This window comes from Myotis brandtii, unplaced genomic scaffold, assembly GCF_000412655.1.
Source record: "Myotis brandtii unplaced genomic scaffold, ASM41265v1 scaffold125, whole genome shotgun sequence".
Taxonomy (NCBI): domain Eukaryota; kingdom Metazoa; phylum Chordata; class Mammalia; order Chiroptera; family Vespertilionidae; genus Myotis; species Myotis brandtii.
The window spans coordinates 1,204,884-1,217,252 of record NW_005354385.1 but is presented as its reverse complement, the minus strand read 5'-3'; the positions used below and the strand labels follow the sequence as shown (position 1 = coordinate 1,217,252).

General features: G+C 35.8%; 1 pseudogene; it reads right to left on the bottom strand.

Moving 5' to 3' along the window:
• Positions 1–1,114: 1,114 nt before the first annotated feature.
• LOC102252737 lies at positions 1,115–1,641 on the bottom strand (annotated as a pseudogene).
• Positions 1,642–12,369: the final 10,728 nt, after the last annotated feature.

The following is a 12,369-nucleotide window of genomic DNA, read 5'->3' as shown; positions in this document are numbered from 1 at the left end:
TCTAGTGAAATAAATTGATTCTGAAACCATGACTTTCATATGAACAGATCTTCTTTGGATGGGAAAAACTCAAAGTATACTACAAAATTTATATGGTGTCCTATGACAAATTTGGCAGATGTATAATAACAGAATCATCATCTACCTCTTTAAAAACAGTTAACTTTTGGAACCTGTCTTTGCAATCTATTGAAAGCCTCCAACTTCTCACTTTTGTTGCTCTTCTTTAACTTTTTCTACCATTGAAATAAACGTTGCATCATTCTTGCACAAGCAATAGAATTGCTAAAATGACAAATATCAGGCCAACAAGCAAATTCAGCTGTTTTGTTCACATGTAGTTCACAGTTGGAATCAAACTGGTTTCTTACCTGACAAAAACATCACATCTTTTCTTAGTGCAAACACTCTGATAGACTCTTTACTATCAATACACCTTGTAGCTCAGCCTACAGTGTTACTTATAATTACTTTCTATTTTATTACTGGATGAAAAATAATATCAATTTTAACCCGTTAATCTTCACACATTTATAATTTTACTACATCACTAAGCACTTCAGTTAATAGAAATGACTTTATTTTTTTAACATAACATTTTCTTTTTTCCTATTTAATCATGATTTAATCCATTGTCTAAGATAAATAACCAAGATAGGATTTTCAACAGTTTAGTCTCTGTGTGAGCAATTTCTAGATTCTAAGATTAGCCGAGGAGATCCTATCAATAAAGACAAAAAAAAAGCCCTCAGGCCACATCACCACTCATACGTCTATCTTTTCAAAGCAACACCTAAGGTCACTGAACACTCACCCACACATAACAGTTCCGTGGGAGCCCTGAGACTCTGCGAGGGAGGATTGCTTATTTGCCGAAGCTTTTTTTCCCTATAAAAGAACAGTTGGCTTCTAGTGACAGATGTGAAATTAAAGAATATCTCCAGGACTAAGCGCAACCTGATTCCAACAATGTTATGATCCACTCCTTGCTTCATTACACATTTTTCTTACCTTCAAAAACGGTCCTAGAGATCCAAGCCTGTGAGTACCTCTATCCTGAGCCCTCACACACCACCCCACAAGCCTCCTGCCAGCAGACACAGGCCTCTGCAAATCAATCCTGAGACTGGGCACGTTCAGAACGTTGCGGGTTTGTGCGGAGTTTGTACATGTGATTGAGCGCTTGTGTGAGGAAAGCCCCGCTGGCCTGGATCTCCATCAAGGTCAAGTTACCCAGCCTGGCATGTGCCTCCTGCTGCCTCACAAAGCTGCCAGCAGACACCGGAGTTTGGCATGGGAGTGTCGCACACATCCTTGATCTGCTCTGGGGAGTTGTCTGAAGCATGATGTAATAAAAGTTTGGTCAGTAAGAGCTATGCATAGGGGTAAGAGTTTCTTCTATTCCTCCATGATCCCTAATCTCCCCCAACTTTTGCCCATCCATCCACTCCGCAGGAAGAAGCAAAAGACACTTCTGTCTTTGTTTCAGTTTAATCACCACCTGAGAGGCACTTGCACTTGTAAGCCAGGGCTAAAGGGCCCCTTACCTCTGCCCCATGAGGTAGATATTTTCAGACTGAAGTTCGGGATAATGGTCACCAGCATCTTCTCCGCCAGAAACTCCACCTCAGCCAAGTTCATGGCAGCACAAGCCTCTGGCGCCTCAGCGTCCTAACATAACATTTTCCATGAAGAAACTATTGTGCTGCCTCACATTACGATACAACTTCCTTAATTAAGGTAGCTATTCCAGAATTTTTCTTGCTATTGCAGCTGCACCATTAGAATATACCCCAAATTTAACCTTCAAAATTGCATTTGTCTGCAATGCAAGAAGTTATACATTTATACAGTGCAGAGGTATTTGTTAAAACTTAAGCAAAAAAGAAAAAAAAAGAAATCTTCCATCCTAAAATCATCAAACTTAAATTATTCATATAGTAAAAGAAATGTCCTTTTTAACAATATCTGTGCATCTATCAAGTTATAATGAAGAATACTTTGCTGCCAAAACCGGTTTGGCTCAGTGGATAGAGCGTCGGCCTGCGACTGAAGGGTCCCAGGTTCGATTCCGGTCAAGGGCATGTACCTTGGTTGCGGACCTATCCCCAGTGGGAGATGTGCAGGAGGCAGCTGATCGATGTTTCTCTCTCATCGATGTTTCTAACTCTCTATCTCTCTCCCTTCCTCTCTGTGAAAAATCAATAAAATATATTTTAAAAAAAAGAATACTTTGCTAGCATTATTTGCTTTTCTAACTAGTCCTCAGTACCATTCAGGTTCGGACATGGCATGTCACTGAAAGGGGTACTTTCATTACCTTCTTTGTAGCATTCTCTGAACATATCCAAGCAAAAGCATTTGATGCAGTATTCCACAACACTTTACTCAGTCTTAGCAACCCAAAGTGCCACTCTTAAAAAAGCTCAAAATGCACTCATGTTTATATGTAAAATAGTGAATACCTGCTTCTGCAGAATTTTAATTTTAATAATCTGTCTTTCAAATAATTTTTTAATTTTGAACTTATGTCAACACCATTAAGTTTTGGAAGTTTAATCGCCTCATTTGCTATTACATTGCCACAAATAATACAATGTTGTTTTAGCAATTTACCATCCCTTATGGTAAATATGTGAGAGGTAAAACCATTTTTTAATATATTTTATTGATTTTTTACAGAGAGGAAGGGAGAGAGAGATAGAGAGTTAGAAACATCAATGAGAGAGAAACATCGATCAGCTGCCTCCTGCACATCCCCCACTGGGGATGTGCCCACAACCAAGGTACATGCCCTTGACCAGAATCAAACCTGGGACCCTTCAGTCCGCAGGCCAATGCTCTATCCACTGAGCCAAACCTGTTAGGGCAAGAGAGAGGTAAAACTTTAAGTAAAACCAGTAGGCACTCATTTGCTCTCCATTTCTTCATAATAATTTCTATTGTCATCTCTTGTGTTCACAGAGTTGAAACTTGTTTCATCACATGTGAATTAGGGTTAAAATAAATAATACAAGGTTTAGATCTTTAGGCACATGGAAAAATATTGGTGTTTTGTTTCTTTGCTAAGCATATGAATTTGAGGTTTTGTGATAGTATGTACACCCTGTTTGTACATTTTCCTTATTGGATGCCAATTCCATTCAAAGGAGTTGGTTCTCAAGTGATCAGTTCACAATAAATGTAAATGAACACACAGAATGTAAATCAATGTAGGTTTACAGTTTCCTCAACTAGACTAGATATGACATAATATTTTCAAAAGCAGTTGGGTCAATTTTTATGTCCAGCAAGAGTGTATAGGAAACACAATTGCTTCATATTATCAACAAACACTGGTAACGTCAAATTTTAAAATGTTTGCTAACCAGGCGGGTATATATGGACGTTCCTTATGGTTTTAATTGATATTTCTCTATTATTATCTTATAATACTTTGAGGAAAACAATAAATTTAATATGGTTGGGATTATTAATTTTTAGTTACTTAGTGCTTTTTTTTTTCTTAAGAGAAACTTTTCCTATCCAAAGTAAGAGGATGTTTTTCTATTTTATCCTAAAAATGGTAATATTTTTGCATTTCACACTTTGGCCTATAACCACCTTAAGATGATTTTTGTGTGAGTTATGGGTTCAGTTTCAATTTTTTCCATATGCTGCCTCCCTCTGTATGGTTACACTTTTGTTATCTGTCAAGTATCTATATAGACAAGGATATGATTCTGGGCTTTCTTCCATTGCTCTATTTTCCTACCCCTGTGTCACTATCAAAATTACTATGGATTCAAAATTATTCTTGATATCTCACAACTAATATCTCCCTAAGGATTTGCCCATTTACCTAAACTTAATTTCATAAAATTGTGTCCATAATATCCTGGGAATTGTGCAGGTTTTATTGTAGAGACTGTGGACACTGTTCAAGTCCTATGAAGAGGGTTGATGTTTTTGTTTTAGAAGAATATTAACCTGGTTAGACTCAAACCTAAGACTTCACTTTGCCTCTGGAGCAGACAGCATATCAGATCTTCGTTTCCCTTGCGGTCTTTCAAGTCTAGTCCATACTGATCTTCGTCTACCCCACGAATGCATATTTCAAAGATGCACCAGACACATGGACAGGATTCAGACGCAGAAGTTTTTGGTTCTTTGTTGCCTTTTAGATCATGCTCTCTCTCTTCTGAAACTTCATCCTGGATCCTGGCTGTCACAGTTCTTTTCCTGCATTTATAGCCAGAACCACAAAAGTCACTCTAATGGACTAAGTTTTGTCACTGGAACTGCCCTCATTATGAAGCCCAGCCAAATAGAAACCTTACCAGGTAACTTCTTTCACATTATGGGCCCCCTTAAAATCTACCTGCTTTTCTCTATTTTTAGTTCTCAATATTTTACCTAGATAGTGCAGTTGTCATCTATGAGATGATGGCTTATTAGTAAATCAGGTTTTCATATAGGAAGCCCTTCTTGCTGTTTCTTAAAGATCAGCAATGTCTTCCAGTTTCTCATATTCTCTCAGATTTTCACTATCATCTTTTTTATATGTATTTTTTAAAATGGGGTGGGGTGGTTTTGTTTGTTTGTTTGTTTGTTTAATTCTTTTTTCTTTGTTGCAAGGTTGTGGACCCAAGCAGGTTAATTTATGTTCCCTAATGGGTACGCCCTCAGGTGATTTCCAGAGCACGTTGGCAGCCAATGTAGATTCCCTAGATTAGGTAAAAATCCTTTGCCTCCAAATGATATGCACTAGGCAGATATAAAACTTATGGAACCCTAGGCGTTACGTATTGTTTTTGGCATATACAGTAAAATGCAACAAGAGGAACTGAAAATCCAGTTATTTAAAATGGGTGTTATATTATAGAATGCTTAATGCAATTATTAGGATGATCTTGTGCAAGTTGAGAGCACCATTGAATGTGGATCAGGTTCAAATCCACTGGTGTCTCAACTGAAATGTGGTGCCACCTGGTGGTACTTGTCAGGTTCAATTTAAATATTAATAGAGGAGACTTGTTCCTATGGCTTATTAGAACTTATAGGAAAATGTCAGTAATTCCATGAGACTTCCAGTTAATTTCTTATATTTCTATGTCGAATCAAGAGGATTTAGGTAGGAGAACACTGCACACCCCTCTCCTCCCATCTGTTTCTGAGGCCGGGTTACCTGCTCTCCTTGCCTGAGTTGGCCAGCCCCTCCAACTACCCCTTTACCTCCCTCCCAGAAGCTAAAAACTTGAGCTTCCTTAGTTTGAGAACTGGAGCTGGGCTGAGAAGAGGTTATCATCAATCTTGTTCTCCATATACGAATCTATATGTACATTTATTTTAGTAAAGTTAATTACCTTGGGTTTTCATTTTCTATTTCCAAATCCAAACTTCAAAACTTCATGCTAATGATAAATATACTAGGAATGATACTATAATTTTGATGCTTCCTTAAGCAACTATTTATTTTTATTATATTTTATTGTTGTTAATCCTCACCTGAGGATGTTTTTCCCCCCACTGATTGTCTTGTAAGGGTTGTTTGTTTGTTTTTTAGAGAGAGTGGAAGGGAGGAAGGGATAATGGAGGGGGAGGGAGAGAGAGAGAGAGAGAGAGAGGTGAGAGAGACACATCAATTGGTTGAATCCTACACTTGCCTGGACTGGGGTTGGGGATCAAACCTGCAACCCTGCAACCCAGGTACATGCCCTCGACCAGGAATGGAACCTGAGAGCCTTAGGAGCACTGGCTAATGCATTAACCACTGAGTAAAATGGCCAGGGCAAGGAATTATTTTTTAAAAATACACAGTTGACTCATCTAAAGTTTGCTTTTTCAGAATGACTGAGCATTTCTCCTATTTATTAAGTCTCCAAATATAAAACCAATTAACTCGGGATCTTAAGTATAAGCTTCCACTTACTTTATTGGTTTTTAGATAGAGAGGAAGGGAGAGAGGGAGAAAGAGAAACATTGATGTGAGAGAGAAACAGCCGTACACATCCCAACCGCATGGGAGGGCACTCCAACTGAGCACACAGCCAGCACTGCCTTCTCTTGGAGAGCTACTCACATCCCATTCCTCCTCCTCTCTCAGCCACACGGAAGATTCAGAGATTATCTAGTTTCCTGCCTACAGTAACATTTTCTCTTCTTGTTTTCTCTTATTGTTCATTCTCCCCAATTTTTATTTTCAAATAGGAACAGAAGAGCATCACACATTTATTTAGAAGCCAGTGAGAAAAATTGGGGCCTCTGCAATTTTAAACACCTGTGTTTACCTTGCTGTTCTTATTATCACAGATTAAGACTACTCCACCCTCCTCTCCTGCGCTTCCTTATTCTCATCTTCCCTTCCTTTGCTATGCTGTCATCAGTCATTTTGACCATTAAATATCAATTATGTATGCTTACTCCCCTCCAACCTGATAACCTGGATAATTTTTCTTACCTACATGCTCTGTTTGCTCTTATTAATTAAAGGTAATTTTATCCTCTCAACATGGGAGAGAAGAGTGATTAATGCAACTACACCTGCAGAGATAACACATATATTGCCATCTCCAAAGTTAAGTTAAACTAGTATTAAAGTCTCAGTGTTAAAGCTTATATGATATATGATATTTTTATAACTACAAACAGATTATTAGTAAAAGAGCACTATATTCTGATCACTTTGTTCTTCTGTGATGGAATAATAACTAGGTATGAGAATCTCTCCCAAGTTACTAGGATACATTATCTGAAAAGAAGCTGAAATACAGTATTATTCTGATAATTATACTATGTTAGAGGCCAATTCATATAACTTTTGAAAGCATAGATTCTGGGAGCTAGACTTACTACCTTTAAATCTCAGTGCTGAAACATATTACAGATATGAATGATTTTAGTCATATTAATTTCTTTGTACCTTATTTTTTTATCTGTCCAATGTGCCAAATAAGAGTTTTATAAAAGTTAAGTGACTTAATAAGTAAAAAAATTATTTAGACTATGCCTAATAACCAGTAAGTAAATGTGTGTTTTTTATTATTACTGGACAAGGTAAAATATAATTTGTTATTGGTACTTCTATAGCATTATGTATGTATATGCTATATGTGTTAGAACAATATTGTAATATATCATTATATGCCAAATAGAGGATGCATCTAACTTCTCTTTCCTCGGAGTCATGACAGTACTGTACTGGAATCATACTCCTCTATGCAAAGTATAGCAGACTTTATCGTCTTGTTCTCTGACGGAATGAGAGGACATTTGTCTTTCATTAGGACCCAGGAGAGCACAGGACACATGTTGCTCTAGATGGGAATGCGTGCATTCTCACCAAGCCCATTTGCAGTGTTTGATAGCAGGTATTCTACAGCTCTTCTATGGATGGAGGACATCATGTTTGGGCACCGGAAGGAGTTGCCCTAAGTTACTTGTTAATTGGAATAAAGACCGTTCTGTCTTGCAATTAAATATAGTTTGTCAGTCACTATCCCTGCTACTTAGTGACCAAAGTATATTACCATAGAAATAGTACATCAGAACTGTTCTATTTAACGGCATTTGAGCAACAGAGCTATAATTCTAGGAGCTGTATATGGCTCCTGGGAGAAAATCCTGGTAAATTTCAGAGTTTAGTCAATCACCATATTAACATTGATACCGAGTATCAACAGGGAAAATAATGGATGTTTTCTATCATGACAGATATAAATCAATAAGAAAATGTATGCAATGCCTATAAATTTTGCAGTGAAATAAAAAGGAGTAGAATACCATTAAAAAATATGTGGATACTTACGTTGATTTTCATATATGGGCCACCTTTCTGTGCGATAATTCGAATAGTGAGGATTTCAAATTAGAAAAATGTTGAGTAATATCTTTGGAGAGGAATTTAATTTTTAACAGAGAATAGGATGAGGAGACTACATTATTGGAATTAATTTATACAAAGTCTAAGTAAAAATTTAAATTTAAAAATAAAGAGAACATAATTTTATATTTAACTATCATTAATTAATATAAAATTATAGGTATATATTTAAATAAACTCAGCTTTATCTTCATAGCACAACCTTTAATGAAACATAGTGTTAAAAGTTCATTATGATGAGAGAGAAGAAATGAATTGTCTGGGACCTAACCCCAAGATTTATAGAGTCTGTAAGTAAACCTCAGTTAGGTAAAAAGATCAGGGGTAGAATATTTATATTACAATGACATTTATTTCTAGGATGGTAACTCTTGTATTTATATTATCATTAAATTTGATAAGTACTTTGCTTACTGAGATATTGTATGAATGATAATTAGATTATTTTGAATGATACTACTATATAAATTTCAGGAATCATAACCATAGTTGATAAAAAAAAGCACATCCTGCGTTTCAGATGAACACTTCAGTTGTTTTATATCAACTGTTTCTGAAATGCAACCTAGTAATTAGAATTAAATAGAATAATGTAAATAACAGTTTTATTACTCAGTTCCTAGCCAGAGACATTCCCAACATTTGTCAATTTTTTTTGTTTGAATATTTCTGAAAGTATTAATATGGCATCTTCTTTGCAAATTAATATAAATAAGACAGTGTCAGATTTTCAGATTTAGTAAGAGAACAAAGTCACCATCATTACTATTAGTTATACATATATATATACACACATATATAGAGAGATGTATATTTTATACATATAATATATTAATAAGAAATAAGTCATTTTCTTATATGTATTGTATAAACATATATGCATATGTATTTTTAAAATATGTATATAAAGAATGATATATTTCTTATTACTAACATATTCAAAATCATGTATGTATATATTTTTAAAAATTTCTGTAAACACATATGGGGAAGAGATTTAGACTATGTTCGCTGCTTAAGGAATAATCTAATACCCAGGCCTACACAGATCAGTTAAATCAGATCCTAGAGTGGAAATCAGGCATCAGTGTTTTTAAAAACTCCCTATATTTGAGGACCACCATATTTAAACATAACTCAAAATCACTTGCAAATACAAACAAATCCTTAATATTAGCTTACTTTATTGTCATCTTTCCTGTAATGATTTGACTGAAACTTCTAGTTAGCCAAGCTTTTACTCTAATGATAATAATGATTTTCATTTTGCATTTTAGGCCTTTTTGTTTGTTTGTTTGTTTCCCAGCCCAACAACTAGCAAAAGGTAAAGTCTAAGTAGCTGAGTTCTTGAATCATGAGTATTATACGTTTCATATAAATAACAGAAAGAGAACAGTTTTGGAAATTTGATGTAATATCTGATTATCTTTAAATTTTCACCTTAATGTTGATATTGTTTAATTTATTTATTCTTGTGAAACAAATCCCTCCAAAACTTAGTAGCTTAACAACAGTAATTTATGATTTCTCCTTTTTGTGTAGGTTGACTAGGCAATCCTTCCCCTCTTCTTACCTGGACTTGTTCATGCTCAATCATTAGGATGAAGACTAGAAGAGCCACACTCTATACCAACACAGGTTTCTAGGCCAGCCCATATAGAGGAGAAGAGACAAATAAACTTCACCTATTGATGGCAGGAACAACTACCAGCAACGTCACATTGCAAAGAGATGAAATAAATTTGGGAGATGTTATTGTAATGTTCTACACCAACATAAATGCTAAATACTCATACACTTAGTTTGGAATACTTTTAACTTTGCCTATGCACAGATCAACCAACTTTGAAAGCAGAATTTCTTTCAATCCACCAGTAACATGCTAATCCCAACTGACACATCCTTGGCACAGAACCTCTTCCCTGCCCCTTTCAGAATTCTAGTTATCATAAGTTTTGTGCTCAAAATATGGGCATGGTGGCAATTCCATCTAGGAAAACCTAGAGGAGTTCAGTTCATCATTATAAGTGAGTACAGATCCTTCTCAGTATGATTCATAAATATCTGTGAGTTTTAAAGCTGTTTATAATAACATTAATTTAATCTGTAAAATGGCATTGCTTGCAATGAATTCCATTTACAAATCTGAATAGGCAATGAAGAAAAAGTGGTTGTGTCGTTGCAAATTTTTAATGGAGCAATGCAAAAAGAATGGAGCAATGGAAAACATGGAAATATCTTCTAGCTTCTACAAGGTCCTGCAAAGCTGTGACACTAATGAAGATGGAGCTTGTTCAGATGCATTTGCCCTTATGCCATTTACTGCCAAAGAGATGGTTATCTGCCTAAAAATCTATTATTGATTATTCAATTTACTGTTCATATATTTAAATTTTATTCAGGTTGGAGTGATGTTGAAATTTGGGTTTCCCATCTTAGCATGCTACTGCTGTGGTTGACAACAAAAATGTTAAAATAAAATCATCTTCAGAGTATAAAATGTCCATTGGAAGGCTAATTTCCATTCTGTGATTTATGGCTTCTTTTTAATATCTGATAATGCAATTATGCTTCAGCAGAGAATGAATCTTCTCTTCATAAAGTAAGCCATGTCCAGAATATTGATGATTTAAATAAAATAATATCATGGCTTTAAAAAGGGTTTTCATTTAGAGATTTTTTTTTTCCTTGTAAATATCTATTATTCAAAGCTGGAGATCTTATCTCACTTTCTTCTCCAGGAATAAATGTTCAAGAATAAGCATTTGATTTTTAAATTGTTTAGTGTGCTATTGTTAAAGTTAATCTTGCCACCACCCCCTATTGTGTGTGTGTGTATATATGTGCGTGTGTGTGCGCGTGTGTGTGCGTGCGCATGTGTGTGCGCGTGTGCGTGTGTGTGTGTGTGTGTGTGTGTGTGTGTGTGTGTGTGTGTGTGTTTTCCAGAAACAAAGAAGCATCTTAAAACTACTCAACACAAGCCCTAGCTGGTTTGGCTCAGGAGACAGAGTGTCGGCTGTGACTGAAGAGCTGAGGGTTCGATTCCAGTCAAGGGTATATACCTCGATTGCAGGCTTGGTCTCTAGCCCTGACCAGGGCCAAGTGTGGGAGGCAACCAATCAATGTATCACTCTCACATAGATGCTTCTGTCTCTCTGTCTCTCCCCCTTCCTTTCACTCTCTCTAAATATCAATGAAAAAATATCCTTGGGTGAGGATTAACAAACAAACAAACAAACAAAAAACTACTCAACACAATTAGAATCTTTTCTGAAATTTGACCGACATATTTCCTGGCTATCTATTTTTACCAACCTTCACACTAAACTTCTATGCAAGATGTATAACTTGAGGGGATATTTGATATGAAATTACAGTAAGCACTTTCCCTCCTAAATTTAAGTTGTCAAGTCACATCATCTTCTTTATACTATCCTGAGTTATGTTCAGTGCTTTCTCATTCTTTGCTAACACAACATCTCATAAAATCACATAGGGTAACATAATATGACAGTTGATTTTTAAAAGACTTCCTATTACATTTGAAATCTGACCGATGTTCCAATTTAATGGCAATAGATGATTAGGGATGAAATGACATCCTCATTTCAGAGATATTTTTACTCCAATGTATTTTTAATGTTCTCATGTCCTTTATTATTTTGACAGGTTTTCAGAAACAGTTTTGTAAGCCCTTGTTTTGCGCCTGGTTTTTACAAAGAGAGACAGGGACATATTTAAACATGTCAAGAGTATATTATTATGACACATGACACTATTTGATGAAAAAAATTATTAAATAGGTAATTTGAATACGTTGTTGATCAAACTTTATACTTAAAATACCTGAAAAATAAATAGTATCATTTTCACTTAACTTTTTAGATGTTCTCCTTAGTTGCATGCAACCTGGACCAGCTCAGAACTCAAACAGTGACGATTTTGAAAAAAAATATGATGATGAGGCACTTGTCATTTAATGAGAAGGGTTCGTTCTGATATGTAAGCACATCAGAATATCTTTGATCTTTAGAAGCAGAGGACTAAAATTAAATAAGAAAAGATGCATAAGCAAGATTGAATGCTGATTTTCTAAAAATAAAATACTTCCCGCCCCCACCCCGGACTTTTTAAGGGCCTTAGAATCCCTACGCAAACCACGCTTTTATAGAAAAGCAAACACACCTGGGTCCTTTTCGTGTAGTAATATTTTGTATATTGTAAAATGCTGGGAGCAAAGGCATTCGCGTATAGTTTAACATTCAATGTTCACAAACATTTGCAGCATTTGTTCTCCCTTTAATAGGCAAAAAGCTAAAGGTCTCTAAGATGAATGGACTCATCCACCCACAGAGTTAAGTGGCGAGGTCAGCTGCTGAGATCCAAGCCCAATGATGAGGTCAAGTTGCTTCTACCTTACCACAGGTAGTGACGTGTGCTGGTCTGACCTTATTCTCATAGTGTGTTTAACCTGGCTCATGATTAACTTTAAACTCCAAGAGATATTT